The sequence below is a fragment of the Ambystoma mexicanum genome, chromosome 6p (assembly GCF_040938575.1).
Source record: "Ambystoma mexicanum isolate Mex_15411 chromosome 6p, UKY_AmexF1_1, whole genome shotgun sequence".
NCBI classification, from domain to species: domain Eukaryota; kingdom Metazoa; phylum Chordata; class Amphibia; order Caudata; family Ambystomatidae; genus Ambystoma; species Ambystoma mexicanum.
In genome coordinates, this window is record NC_090935.1 from 62,155,884 (window position 1) to 62,171,282 (window position 15,399).

Here is a 15,399-nt window from a genome sequence, read left to right on the forward strand (position 1 = left end):
ACGCAAATCTGAGAATAACGGTGCTTGCAGCCATGGACCGGTTCACACTGTCAGCCGTATCCAAACCCGACTGAAGGGCTTCACACATGGCATCCTTGCCATACTGCACAATAGCAAGGAACCCATCCCTTTCTTCCCCTTTGGGAATACGCTCAGCCGCAAAAGAAACACAATTCCACAGAGTGTGAGTAAACTTTGCCAAGGCATACGTGGAGTTAGCCGATTTCAAGGACATGCTCCCAGCAGAAAATACCTTCCGGGCCCAACTGTCGAATCGCTTGTCTTCCCTATCTGGAAGGATGGTAGGGTACGCTAACTGCCTCGAGATGGCCTTAGCCGCCTGAACCACCAAACTCTCAGGAGTGGGGTGAGTAGATAAATAGCTGGGGTCGCTAACGGAAGGGCGGTATTTCTTGGTCAAGGACCTATTAACAGCTGGAAGAGAATCCGGGGACTGCCAAGCAGCTGCCACCCTTTTCTGTAAGAAAAGATGAAAAGGCAAAACTGGGTCAGAGGACGGACCCTGATCTAAAATGTCAGCCAGATCATCCTGCACAAAGTCTTCAGGAGGACTGGACCAGCCCAGATACTCCGAGACCCGTGACATGAGCTTTCTGTACGAAGACTCTGCATGTGCCCCAGGCTCAGGTCTACCAAATTCCACTTCCGGGGAAGTGTCCAACCCACTGGCATCGTGGAGGGTCTGCCTCAACTCCTCCAACTGACTGTCACCAGAAAATTGTGGAGCTTCTTCCAGTTCACCAGGGTCCTCAAACTCAGACCTCTCCTCCCCTTCATAAATGTCAGCCAGAGGGAGGTGGAACCCAGGTCTGGTGACAGAAGAGGGCCTAGAGTCGACAACTGGTCTCACAGACTTCGCCGTCACCTTCCTCAGAGGATCCACAATATCTGGGAACTCCAAAGACACATTTCGAGAAAAAATCCCTGAAGCCGCCGATAGTGCTGAAGGCTTCGACGTCGAGAGCGTCGACAACCTCGATGTCATGAGCGCCGAAGGCATCAGTGTCAACATCGACACAGGTGCTGATGCCGCCATGGGCTTGTATGATGGCAAAGTGTCAACGTCCGAGTCGGCATCGAGCCCTCTGTAGGTAGCTGTGGTCTCGCTGGGGACGAGGACAGAGACTTACAGACACGTCTCTTGCGACCTTTCTATTCCTTGTCCGTACGGGACCTCGAAGGCTCCCGATGTGAGTCGCGTTGCGAACCAGATAGCGTGTGAGCCACGGAACAAGACCGATTCTGCCCGGCTTCGTCAGAAGGCACGACCAGACCCGTGTCCTGCGATTGAAAAATCGCCAACATGGATTTCTTAAATGCTGCCCATTCATCCGGAGTCGAAGGACTTCGTAGGGCACGTAACCTTCCTCGAGGCACCATCCTCCAAGGAGGACGGAGAAGGCGACCGGTGACGTGGCTTCGTAGATTGCCGGGACGAGGAAGATGAGTGGAAGGAACCACTCTGGGAGTGAGATCCTCGGGATTCTTTCCGATGCGGAGAGACACCCCTCGAGTCGTCGGTGGAAACCCCCTTGGACTTGGAAGTATGGTACTTAACAGGCTTAGAGCCAATACCTACCTGGAGCTTCCCCTTCCGCTCCCGCAAGTCTTTCGCAGTCAGCAACTGGTGTTTCGAGCAGTCGTCGATGTCGTGCAACTCGCCCAGGCATCACAAGCAAATGCGGTGGGGGTCGGTGAGTGACATTTTTTCGACTTGCAGTCCCGGCCGGTCTTGAAGCCAGACCGCAGAATTGGAGGGGTCGAAGAGAAAGACATCATAATTATGAACACACGAGGCGTGCCGAATCTCACGAAGTTAACACGTTCTCAGAAAAAACAGAACTGAGGCTACGGGTGCCGTGCGTCCTATTTATAAAATCCTGTGAAGTCGGCCTCGACGGAGGCCTTCGAGGGTCATGGGCCGATGCCATTGCCGCAGGACACCCTCTTCCGAAAAAAGTTTCCGAAGTGCACAGCTGTGGACATTACATACATTTTAGAAAGGTTAATCATCTTCTTCTGCATGGGAATTTCATCATGTACTTTGTAAGCAGATTTAGTTTCTTAGCTTCAGGTGGCGCATTTTCCGTTCTGGCATGTTGGATTCTTTTATCATACGTCTCTATCCAATCTTGTTCATAGAGTTTTTTCTTTACTGTATTTGGATTGAGAACAAGAGTTTCTTTATCTGTGTTTAGTTGTTTTAGTATAGTTTCACAGGAGGCTCTCCAGCAGCTTAGAAGATCTTCAGTATGAAGAGTAGTAGAATTAGTTAGAATTTCTGAATTGGGGAATGTCGTCAGCTCCCGCTACCTTCCTATAGAGGGATCGGGGGTTCCATATCACTATCGCGTTAACAGACGATAGACTCAGCTCATATCTCATGCAGGCAGTTGGATAGCCCTTAGGCAGTTGTAAGACTCTTCTCCATATCATGTGCTCCTATAAAAGCGAACCACCGGAACTATGGAGTATTTCAAATACAGCTTTCCTGCTTGTGCCGCAAGCTGTTTACACTTGGCAAGAATCTTTTTCTTCATAGGCTCATCGTTAATGCTTGCACTTATCGTGGCCCCTAGGTATGCTGCCTCTGTTACAACGTTTAAAACATTACCTCCTAACCTCCATGTGAAGCATTGGGAAGTATTTTTTATGAGCTCCCTGAAGGATCAGAATCTCAGATTTATGTACGTTAATCTCGAGCTTATTCTCATCAATGTATTTTTTTAATGTTGAGATCTTCCTCTGGAGACCTATCTGTGTTAAGTCTAGAATTGCAATATCATCTGCATACACAATCATATTAAGATGCTCTTCATTAATCTTCGGAGGAAAAGAGGGGATTTCCTCCAAGAGTATACCTACATCTGAGATGAAGAAATTAACAAGAGTAGCTCCTAGCAGGCATCCCTGCTTCACACCGCGTGGTGTTTAATCGGCGATGTGACGTGTCCCATCTGATCTAGATGAACTTGAACCGAGGTTTCTGAGTACAGGGTCTTTAGTGCACATATCAGGCTGATCAGACATCCTTTTTTTATTATTTTTTTCCACAGGATCTCTCGGTCCACCCGATCGAAGGCATGAGCCAGATCTATAAATGCAATATACACAGGTTTCCTTTTTCTTATCGCCTCCATCTTCAATAAGTTCAAGATTAGTAGGTTAAGACTGCAGCCCACTCCCTTTACAAACCCTGTTTGCCTCAGGTCCGCTGCACTGGCTTGTTTAATCCAAGTTGTTAATTGGTTCAACAGCTGAGTTGCGAATATTTTTCCCACTACATCCAAAAGAGCAATGGGTCTGTAGTTTTTCGGTTCGAATCTTGATCCTTTTTTGAAGATGGGAAACAATTATAGCTTTTTTCCACGTTATTGGAATTCTGCCTTCTTTTATTATCATCTGGAAAAGTTTATAGCAAAAATCAGCCCATTCTTCTGGGTTTTGTTTTAAGGTGTAATTTGACATACCATCCGGCCCGGGAGCACGAAATGAACTCAAGTTCTTGATATTTTTGAGGAAGTCTTCTCTGTCACTGTTAATATCCAAAGTATTATTTTCCCATTCTTCATCACTTATATCATGTGTATTTTTTTAAAAAAGCTCTGTGTAGTGGGTAATCTATTTCTCCTCTGTTACTAAATTGCATAAGGTCGAATTCTGGGGACTTTCTAATTAATTAATTATCGACCAGAAATCTCTTGAATTTCTCTGTGTGGGGTATAGTAACATGCTTTCTGCATTATTTTGTTCAAGGTACATGTTATACAACTTCAGCCAATTTTGATACTGCATTTTAGATTTTTTTTCTCCTTGTTTTGATCATCCCTAGACAGGGGGAGGTTTTCTCATCTTCTTAGAGACTTTCGTAATTCTCTTTTCTTACTAACCACTTCTAAACCATACGCATGCTTATTTACTTTCCTTTTTTGTTGTCCTTGAGTTTTGTATACTTGTAATAGTGCATCATATTCGATCATGTTACAGTCTTGATTAGATCTCAATACATCCAATGTATTTGTCAATTTTTTATTTTCTCACAGTTCAATCTCAACCGATTTCCACCACTCTCAATTCCAATATTTTGTTTCTACATCTCTTGTGCTCTCGTTGGTTCCGTTTTGAAAATAATTGTAACTAAATTGTGATCACTTAGTTTAGTTCTTATTATCTTCAACTTAGAAATTCTACTTGTCATATTTTTTGATGTTAGAAAATAGTCCAAGATGGATTTTTGATTTCCTCTTTCCCAGGTGGCATGGGCGGGATATCACCTAGCATGTTTCCATTTAAGATATCCATACTTCTCACATCCAGTTCTTCTAGCAAGGTTTTTCGTTTGTTGGTGTTACGTTTCTCAATTTTATTCCATTTTTCCAGGATTCGGAATGTCCAGGTTCAAGTCTCCACATAAAATAATAACTGCGTTTTCTTCGTGAGCGGTTATATTGTCAAGTATAAGACATAACTGGTCCAAGAACACAATCCCTCCAGTGGCTTTGTGTTGCCAATAGATATTTACAATATAAATTCTCATATTTGCCTTAGCCTTCTTCACATTACTCTCAATGGTGGTCATTTGGATATAGGCAGACGGATTGCTGGAATTGGCAATTCGAAATCCACTTTTTCTTTTTACCATAGTAATCAAGCCCAACATAGGGCGTCTGTTCTCCTTAACTGTAGCAGGGTTGAAAGCTAGCTCGTAACCGTTTACGGTCAGGGCAACCCCCAACCATGTTTCTTCAAGGCAAATTATGTCCAGGGGCTCCAGCAGCTTAGCTGATTTCTGTGTTAAATGGACAAAGCCACGTGTATTCTATGAGCCCATCATTCTGTACTTTTCCGGTTTTACTGCTCGCTGTTAATTCTTGTTCTTAGCATTTAAAGCACCCACAACCCAGCTCCAGTCTTTATCACTACGAGGGCTTGCCTCAAATTCCGAGCTAGCTTTGTTTGGAGCCTTTTTTCCATCTTGGGATTCTATAGTGATTTTGAATGTTTTTTTCTCTTTCACTAGCTCAAGAAGTTCTGAATAATTCATTTTTATCTCATCTTTCTCACTCGCTGAGACATCCATAGTCTCTGGAGCATCTTGCAAGTGCTGAGTGGCAGATTTCAATTTCACATTCACATCGCCTTTTGTCGCAACTGATCTTTCCGATTTGGTTTCAGAATGGTTCTTCATTTCTATCTCTTTTATTTTGAAGCCTAAGTCCTGTATATGTTCTGCATTATCTAGTATGAGGTCATAAACAATCTTCGAGTAGATATGAAGGACAACTCTATCCAGGATTGATTCAGATATGAAAGCCACAGTCTTGATATCCTTGGAGTTTATCCCCTTCCTAGATGGTATATAATTCAGTAGCTGTATAACATTATAACGATTTAATGTCAGGCCATCATTCTTAGGTGTAGTTCGCTCAAGTAGCAACCATGTAACAGAGTCACCTTTACAGGATTTCGTGGTAGGGTTTTTGTTGTTTTTATCTCGATATCTTTTATCCGCTCTCCATGTTTCATTGTTGTCCGAGGCCCTCAGTGGGGTTCTTCGCCTTGGTTGATCATTTCCTCTCAATTTCTATTTCAGAGTTAGTCTTTCATTATGGTTAAGAAGTGTGTCACCGCAGGTTATAATTGCCTGTCTCGCCTCAAGCCCTCTGAATTTGCCAAAGGCTCTTTTCTTTCTCTCTTCCACAGGTAGAAACTCTTCTTTTCCTGCCGGCAAAGCATGATCATTTTCTCCATCCATTATCTTTTCTTTTTCAGGGGAAGCATTAACCCTCAGGAGAACTGAAAAAGTGTGGAAAAGGGAGTGCTCTTTTCCACACTTTTTCAGTTCTCCTTGAGGGTTCTTTCTGGAATTCTATCAAGAATACATCCTATGAGTCATATGTTATTAATTTCTTTTCACTATCTTAATCAGATTGCGCATCATTTTCATCCTCTACGTCATATGTGACATGTTTAATAATTCTTCCATGATCATAGCATCATCTTTATCTTCTTGTGCTTCAACATCTTCAAAGTCTGGTCACCCTTCATTTCAGCTGTACTCTCCTTCCGACTTTTTGGTATTTTGTCCCTTTTTTCTATCGGAATAGCATTAGTAGTTTTGACTGTGACGTTCAAGGCTTTCAAGTTTCTCAGAAACCTGCAATAATTCTTTGCATTTGGATTCTTAGATTTCATCATATTTTTCATTTTCTTCTTCATTTTAAGGCCTTTTCTTTTCTCTGCATCTGGAATTCTCATACTTTCAAGAGTTCTTTTCTCTTTTTCATATATAGCATAACTTTCCTTCTCAGCGATATGAGAGTCAGCCTTCTCTTGAGGATCAAGAGCTAGCGACCTAGCAGACACAGCTGGGAATCATCCAACGACTTTCTGCGTGTTCTTGTCATCCGCAATATTCCTTTGTTCATTGTATTGAGTTGAGCTCTTATCAGTCATATTCGGAGATTCATAAGGAAAACCGGTAGCGTCTCTCGAGGTCAAAGCCTCTGCTAACCTATCAGGAGTTCTTCCTTCTCATCTCACTGATGTAATTTGACTCGTGCTAGTGATCTCGAACTGAGAGAGACACTGAGCCGCATCCTGCGACCTAGCAGGGTCTATGTTTGCCTCGGACGGGGCAGAACTTGGGTTTTCCTTTATTAGATTGTTGGTATTCTCACTATCAGCATTTTTTGATTGCAGAGCCCAGGCTTGGGTTGCATCAAGTTTCTCATAACACCTTCTATCATCTCTCTGAAGATTCCTTTTCAGTATCGCCAAGGCTTCTTTGGCAACCTCTGCTAGCAATTTCTTTTCTTCACCTGTACTTTTCAAAGTATCCTTTCATATGTTTGCCATCAGCTCATCTTTCTGTGTATCTTTTTGCAGCTGTATCTTTAGTTCTTGCAAACTCATCTCGAGATTAGCCATTTTTGGTGTTATTAAGGCGATGAGGGTATTTTGAACCCTATAACTCTCATTAAATTGTTCATACATTTTAGACAATAGAGCAATTGCAATAGTTGTTGCTGACATGAGGTTATTTTTTCAATCATCTCTTGAGTTAGCTTCCTTTGCACTAGATCTTTGTTATGGCATGTTGTTTTAAGGGTGTTTAATTGTCTCATCCGTTGATGATTTCGCTGCGGGAGAGGAGAATCAGAAGATGTTTCATCAGATGTTGTAATATATGTAGTTGATTCAATGTCATGATTCTCGATGTTAGCTCCTTTCACATGCAGTGGTGTTTTTTCTTTCATGTTGTCAGGCTTCTCTTTCCACACATTTCGTTTTTGCGAGCAGCATATCAAAGTTGTTGGACTCGAGTCTATTCTCCTTTTTAACATGGGTGCTTTTGCAAATAGAGTCCTCTCTTTGGCACTTCCTTCATTCAATGCAGGATCTAAGTTGGTAGATTTCCTTTTTAGATATAGATCGGAGAAAGGGGGGGCCATATCTGGTATTTTTTCTGTTCATTTCATTACTCTGCTGCGAGGCTACAACGTCCTCATTCCAACTTTTTATTTTCGCATTCATCTCCACCAGATTTATTAGGAGCTGATCTGCGACAGCCAAGGAATCGCGTCTATCGTGACGGATTCCATCTTCTTGCCCCAAGCTACTCTCAAATACGGAGCCTGGGGACTCAAAAGACATCTCATTTCTGTCAGGCTTATCTTCAATCAGGATGTTGTCCGCGGAAGCTGCTGAACCCCCGCAGTCCCCTTTGGATGCTAACCTCATAACTGGTAACAAACAGTTCAGTTGAGAGCATCCCCAAGGGAAAGGGGGAAAAGGGGACACAATAATAAACTTCAGGTTTTGCTCAGCTTCTTTATCTCTTAACCTGTAGATAAAATAACAACAAATACACTTTAGTCACTGACCTTTCTTTTCCTAGGCTCTGACTTCTCTTTGTCGAATTGAGTAAATACACACGCCACCATACCTGAATATCCTCTATGAATAACCTAGGGGAAGTGTTTGTTTTCTACTGAAGAAAAAATAGAGTCTCTGATGCTCTTACTAACTTCGTCAATTCAGTATTGGAAAACTGCTATCTTTAGCTCACTCTCTCAGTTCCATGAATTAATCTTCTAGCAGTTAAAATTCCAAAACACACACACGCCCATCTGGAAATGCTAGATCCGTATTTTGTGTGAATCTCTAGCTTAAACACAAATTCCAAATATGACACTCTTGCTTATTCCATTTAGAATTGTTTGTGCATGTGGAAAGATAGGAGTGTTCACTAATTGGATCTTTTGCTTGCTTAAAAATAACGCTCTTCAAAGAAGCGTTCACTTGACTAGAGTTATGCGCATGCGTGCAGATATTCCCTTTCCTTCTAAAATGGTGTGCGCATATGAACAGAAAATAGAGTTAAAAAATGGCATATGCGCATGCGTAGTTGATCAGTATTTCTCCCTCCTTAATTTTATTTGTTCAAGTAGGAAAGAGGAAATTACTTAGCTCCGGACACTAATCCTTGAAGAGGCAGCTTAATGAGGTACGCGCGCCAGGTTAGAATGTTAGTAAATAAAACATAACGTTTCAGGATCGCGTATCTATAACACTATCACTTGCGCAGACAGTGTAAGATTTCTAACGCTAGCCCGACGTTAAAAGAAAGCACTGTTACCGTTAGAAGGAACAATGCTCAATCATTTTTATACGGCCTAAAAAACACACGATGCTGAAACTATGAACAGGCCTCCACACACCAACTTGCCACACGCTAAATATGTGGCGCAGTTCATTAAATAAGAGTACTGTTCAAGAAATCCAAAAATAAAGTCTTAAAAGAACAAAACAAACTACTCTTTAAACAAAGAATAAGAAAACAGGAACTAGTTAATAAATTGTATAGAAATTTAACTCCTTCTTGAATTTCACAAAGTTCAGTGAAAAAATTATAAAGTCACTTAACTTGCTTCTTTCTTTTACCGGAACGTTTCTGAGTTTCTTCTTAAATTTTCCAACACTTCCTGATCCAAATAACAAATCCTAGGCACAAGGGCCTAGCTAAGGTTTCTAAATCTTAAGAGCTTCAAACATAAGACCTTCCTGCTGGGCTGCTGACAATGAAAGGCGGTTTAGAATGTTCCAACAATGCCTTTCTTTTACTTCTGACCAATCACTGATCCTTTTGGAAGTCTCCATTTTGGCTTGGGAAGCTCTCCACAATCTGCACTAAAAGTTAAGGCCCAAACCATACTTTATGTTAATCATACACTCATTCCACCACATTCAACCAAACCCCATGAAACCTGACAATTTCCTACGGGACTATTCAAGGTAAGTTTGTCATTAGACTCCGAATTTCTTGTTTCGGTAACTCTCTGGGAGAACTCTGAGTTTGCGGACTCACCATCATGCTCCATGAGTTCTAGGTGTCTTGAACTTTGTGTTGGTGTTGGGTGTGTTACAGCAGTTGTTTTCATACTAGCACGGACTTCCTGGAGAAAGTCAATTTCAGGCTCAGAAGCTGGGGCTATCAAGCTCCTTCGCGCACTGGCACCTCCATGTCCAGCAAGCATTGATGACAGGAGGCTAGCAGAGCTGGGAGGAGGCTCACAGAGGTGCGGGAGGGTTAACGTGCCAACGTGTCCTTCTGTGCTTAACCTGGGCGGAGTATCATTCAATCTTGCGGCTGTTATGTTCCCTGTTTTCTCGTTACAGTTTGGCGTTCCTGGAGTCACAAATTTATCAGGCTCATCGTTATCACTAACACAAACCTCCCCATCTCTGGGGCATTTTGAACCTCCATTAAAAAAAACATCCTTTCTTCTCGTTGTGCTTTCATAGCCACTTACTTGCTTTATAGGGTTAGCAGGCCGCTCCTCAACCGACGGCTTCGTTGTAGTCTGTGCCGGTACAGACTTGCAGCGCCTAGGCTTGGCTTCGTGCAGAGCTGTTGTCTTGTCTCCATGATCATGTTACCGTCTGATGTCGATTACTAAGCTTGTTCCCCTCGTTCCACACAGAACACAAGGAACACTCCCTCTTCACTCTGCGTCGCTCCACGAGTGAAAGGGTATTCTAAGCAATTGGCTCCTCCTTGTAAAATGAAAAGGAAAAAATCACTGGAACTCCACAGCAAAATTCAATTATCCCCCACAAGGAACACTCCCTCGTCACTCCGACATTTGTGTGGCAGCGACCTGGTCTACCATTCACACTTTCACAAAACATTACTGCCTGAATACATCATCAGGCCAGGAAGGAGGATTTGGAAAGGCAGTTTTACATTCTCTCCATGACAAATCTTGAAAATGAACGCAGAAATTCTTCTTCCTCCTCTAAATCTGACACTGCTTTGGGACTCTATCTAATGTTGAGGAATACGTGGGAGGACACAATCCATTTGAAAAACAAGATATTCCTCATCGCCCCTCCCACCCTACCCCGCAGTAGAATTTCTGTGCATTACACCTTATGCTCCATCATTGTCTGATACAGTCTTGGACACACTAATGCCGGCAATCCTGTGAGAAGAAGGTGTAAAAACAGAACTGAAGCTAGCGGCGGCTGTGCGTGTCATACATACCAGTGATGGCATTGGCCTCGAGACAGAGGTATAGAGGGAGGCAAGAAGAGGTGGTGGCTGTTGGCAGTATTTCTCTGTTTCTTAGTTGGCTATTCCCCCCTCCTTTCTTCTGTAGGTGGTGGTTCTTGGTGCTTTGTGCACTCTCCAAAAAACCTCCTTCCTAGCACACCTGCCAGTAAAGACACATGATCTGTGTGCGCCTGCATGCGCTATCGCTTATTCCGCCCATTATCACAGTCACTTTGTCGCTCTGAATGATTATATGGGCTGTCAAGGGACACTTGTGTTATCGTCTCTGTGGTGTAGCTGCATTCTAGCATTAATGTGCACCTGTAGTCAAATGCTGGTCCATAAGTAGTGATTTCCTCAGATGATTCGGAACCACTTTTCTAGTGTTGTTGTTTCTGTGGTCAGAAAGGAGCTCAAGACTGCTTTAACACTCTAGAATTAACGTGCAGTGGGGGTTCCCATTACATGCCCTGAAGCTGCGAAGCTTCTCTGACATGTATTGCCATGCTGCAGGTATTTTATGATTCAGAATTAAAATAAGCATTGTAAAAGCCAACAGTTTTGGCTCCTGTGTAGTCATTTCATCGGCTTTTTGCAGGCACTTCAGACAATGGCATTACTTGGCCAAAAGAAGGCAATAGATGGCAAATGGTGTTTGTACCTGGGCATATTATGTCACTTCCTCAGAAACAAAAGAAGGGGGTGTGATCAGTGGATCGGAGTGACACAATTCACTGTCTAAATCAATACAAGTTTTATTAGATAAATCACAAATAAAAATCTATCTGCGTGTTTCCTTTAAAACAGCATTTTCATTTTTACAAGAAAAAAAGAACACAAATCTTTCTCAACTCAGACATCTAAACACTCAATCCCTCATTCATACTTTCATACATAAAACCATAATGGCCTACTATACGTGGTGTACAAACAATTTCATCATACACCAATGTTCACAGATCACTTCTCTGACCCTGACCTTATTCATAGTGTCATATAAAGTTAGTTTTATAATTTTCAAACAGTTTGTGTGGTCGTCGACACGTGTTTCGGGCACTTTGGACAAATAATTACTGTCCTTTTCAATAATAATTTTCAAACAGTTTGTGTGGTCGTCGACACGTGTTTCGGTCACTTTGGACAAATAATTACTGTCCTTTTCTTCCTAAGACCTTCCTCAGGATGTAAGACAAAATCAGGTTTCTTGTAAAAATGAAAATGCTGTTTTGAAGAAAACATACAGATAGATCTTTATTTGTGATTTATCTAATAAAATTTGTATTGATTAGATAGTGAATTGTGTCACTCCGATCCACTGGTCCAACCACCTTCTTTTGTTTGCCATGTATTCTACCTGAAGGACCAGGGTTTATGTTGCAGGTATATCCCCTCTTGTTTAGATACTTCCTCAGAAACGCCATCCAAGAACCAAAACTATTGGCTTTTCCAATTCTTTTTTTAAAGGAACAAATGGGATGTGAGGTGGTGAGGGAGGCTTTCTTTTTAATGTAATAGTCTCGATGGCGTTCCACCTCTGCCTGCGGGCATGCATTTGAACATTCAGAAGGTGCTTAATGACACTCACTGACTCCTGTAAAACCATGTTAGTAGAGGTGAAGACACCAGAAGCCAGAGTGGCTTGAATTCAAGAGCCAATGCACAAACTAGCAAACTGCCCATGTTTGGCAAACATGTAAGAGGCCCCCAGAAGTGAAGGTCCCTCCTAGGAGCCCAAGCTGGCGCGAGACTCACCTTGCCTGCCCACCTCTAACCATTCAGCATTCCTAGCAAGCGGCAAGCTGCACATCACCACAGTGTAAGATCCTTCACAGAGAGGAAAGGACAGCGGCGGGAAGGAAGAAGGAAGCGGGCAGGGCGGCCGGCTTACAGGATCGGATCCCCCCTCTGATTGGCTGCCGGGCAAAATGCTCCTCTGCATCATTACTCCCAGTAGGAACATCCTAATAAAACATGCATATGTCTTGAGTTCATTGCACACTGTCCACTGTACTGTGGTCTTTAGGTGGGGCACTTTACCCAAATTAAAGCAAACCCAGTGTATTATGGTTTCAATGACATCTAAAACATGGTTAGCCAATTCTCTGGCCAGGAGGTTAACTTTGAAAATTCTTAAAGAAATGGTTCTTAAAGATTAACAAATACCTTCTTGTGTATCACCATGGTCGTGGATTTCCTCAGGTGAGGGCGGCAATGTCCCCCTTGCTTACATTTGTTGGAGGGTCCTGCATGTCAGCTTTTTCCACACTCAGCTCAGAGCACATTGGAGCCCAGCTTGAATGTGGTCCAGGTTCACTTAGAGGGGAGTGCAATTTCAGGACAGGAAAATACTTTGAAGCACATTTTAAAGGAGGGTGGAAACACATAAAATCAAAGATGCAATGCAATGCAATACAATCATAGTACTGGGGTACTCCTGGTGGGGTACAAAGTACTGTCGCACCTTATAACACGAGGTAGCAGTAGATACACTCAAAAGTATTATATTAGGCTGCATTGCCTCCTAAACAAGTGCTATATAAGACAAGGAGGGTTCCTCCCATGAGGGCGGCCCATTGTGCTCTTTAACAAACCCGGACGGGGACGAGGCATTGGAGGCCTGCCAAGCGCCTGAAGAGAGGATGTTTAGGGACAAGGTGAAGGATTAGCAGGGGGGTCGAGGTGAAGTAGATTTGAATAGGCTGGAATAGTAATGAGTCACCTGGCTTCTATCAGTAAACAACCCATCAAAACAATGGGGCTTTACTTGGCTCAAATGATTTGAACCATTGGGAGTAAACGTTTCATATGGTTACAGCCGTTCGAACTGGAAATTGTGCTGCTCGTAATGATGGGTTGACTAGGCTACAATATAACTCGATGACAACACTGAATTTTCGGATAATGAAAGCTCAGGAAATTATGAACTAGGGCCGTTATTTCCTGCCCGGAGCTATTTTTCTGAAGGGAGAGCAGAGTGACAGACCCTTAGGCCTTGTGTGCCTTATTCCAAAGCAGCCACCCTTATCCAAAATCCTCACCTAGATGAAACACTTCATTTTTGTAACTGACTCCTTTTATTTTAAGAAAAAGTGTTTATTTTGGTTGACCTTTGGTTTGAGTACATTTTTAAGAAAAAGGAAATCATGATCTACTTCATTGAGCCACTGCTCAGTCACCTCAGTCACCAAGCTGCTGAACCAGTCAGTGATTTTTTCTGACTTAGTACCCTTATGTTCAGATCATTGTTGATAGAAGTCATTTTTGTGCTTGCAGTTAATTTATTTTCAATCCCATTTAAAAGTAAGTAACATTTTCTTTAATTTTCAGGATGTGAGATTTTTAACAGTTTTCTACAAACACATTTTATTTTTCCATTTGATTTATTCTTATTTTTTCTTTTGTCAGCTTTTTCTTTTCTGTCGATATTTTATGGAAAAAGATAAGCTTTTGTGCAAGCCCATGTTTTGGGATTCACGCCGTCCAGCTGTAGAGTAGGTTTTATTATTATTTTTATTTGAATTTCTTATTCTTGCGGGAAAATACTTTTTTGCAGTTTTTTACACAAATATTTAAGTCGTTTATTAGTGAATATTTTAATGTCTTTCTCTAACAGGCAGCTGATTTCTTTATCCCAGTGTTTTACCTTTATTTCAAGCCTCATTCTAACAATCCTTGAAATAAAATTTCCAAAGTAAACATTCACAAAGGTGTTACTGACTAGCAACGTATAAAAGAAAGGAAAGTGGGTGCTGTATTTCTGTATGGGAGACCTATCATGATTTTTGAAAGAACAGCTTTTATGTAATGATTGGCCATTCTAATTTTTCAAAGAGGTGCTTTTCTGTGAATGAGAACTTGTCAACATTTTCGAGGAGCATCTGTTCTGTAAATGAGAGCCAGAAGAGTTTGTGAGTGAGAAACAGTGGCTTTTCAGTGAGTCTATGAGGGAGGGTCTAGCTAAAACTAGAATGTTTTTAGGGAAATACATTTCTGTGAGAGAGAGCTGTTTAAAAAAAAAAGTACAATTATACAATGTACACTAGATTGAGTCCTCATATGTAGCGCCAGGTACCTAAAGAATAATCAGAAAAATATTCAATTGATTTGTTTTTTTATATGTATTTTAATTCAGGTCTGTAGTGCCATGTTTGTGATTTGATAAATATATGCCTGTCTTTGTTGACATGTGTTTCAGCCATCCAGGCCTTTCTCAAAACCGGGCTTGATATTTGAAATGTCCAAACTATTCGTTTTAAATCAAATGATATGTAATAACCATTATTTGTATGTAAAAAAACAATATGGATGGACAGAGATAAAGGATTGGCAATGGGGAGGATTGGTTAGGAGTGAGATACAGTAACAACCATTAATGCATATGCATTTTCGTGCACAAATAGTCACTTCATTGCATGTCTTCTTGCGTTCCTCAGGTACAGCAATAAGTGCATCGGTGACAAATCCCACATGCAATAGTTACTTGGTATCATTTACTTGGGTAGATGACTTAGTCCAAATGATTAAATCCAGGTTGAACTAGCTCTGGTAATTACTTAGCTTTCCCCCATTGAATATCCACCATATACCCACATTTTAGGTTAAGCGTTCTTTATACACGTAATTGTCACCCTTGGTGGTCTTACACTCTTCAATACTATTCATGCCTTCTATTTGCTTCTTTATACCTAATTCACATATGTTTTACTTACCGAATCTCTTGCTTGAACCTTAATTCCAAATTACATTGTTTATGAGCTGAAATGTACATAAGGGATACTTCCCTTAGTCCTGTAAAAAAAATATTATCTTTATATATTTCT

General features: G+C 41.7%; 1 protein-coding gene across 2 annotated transcripts in view; it reads left to right on the top strand.

Annotated features, from left to right (window-relative positions):
• LOC138511212 (long-chain-fatty-acid--CoA ligase ACSBG2-like) overlaps window positions 1-15,399 on the top strand; it is a 791,265-nt gene that overhangs the window by 588,340 nt on the left and 187,526 nt on the right. The window lies entirely within an intron of this gene.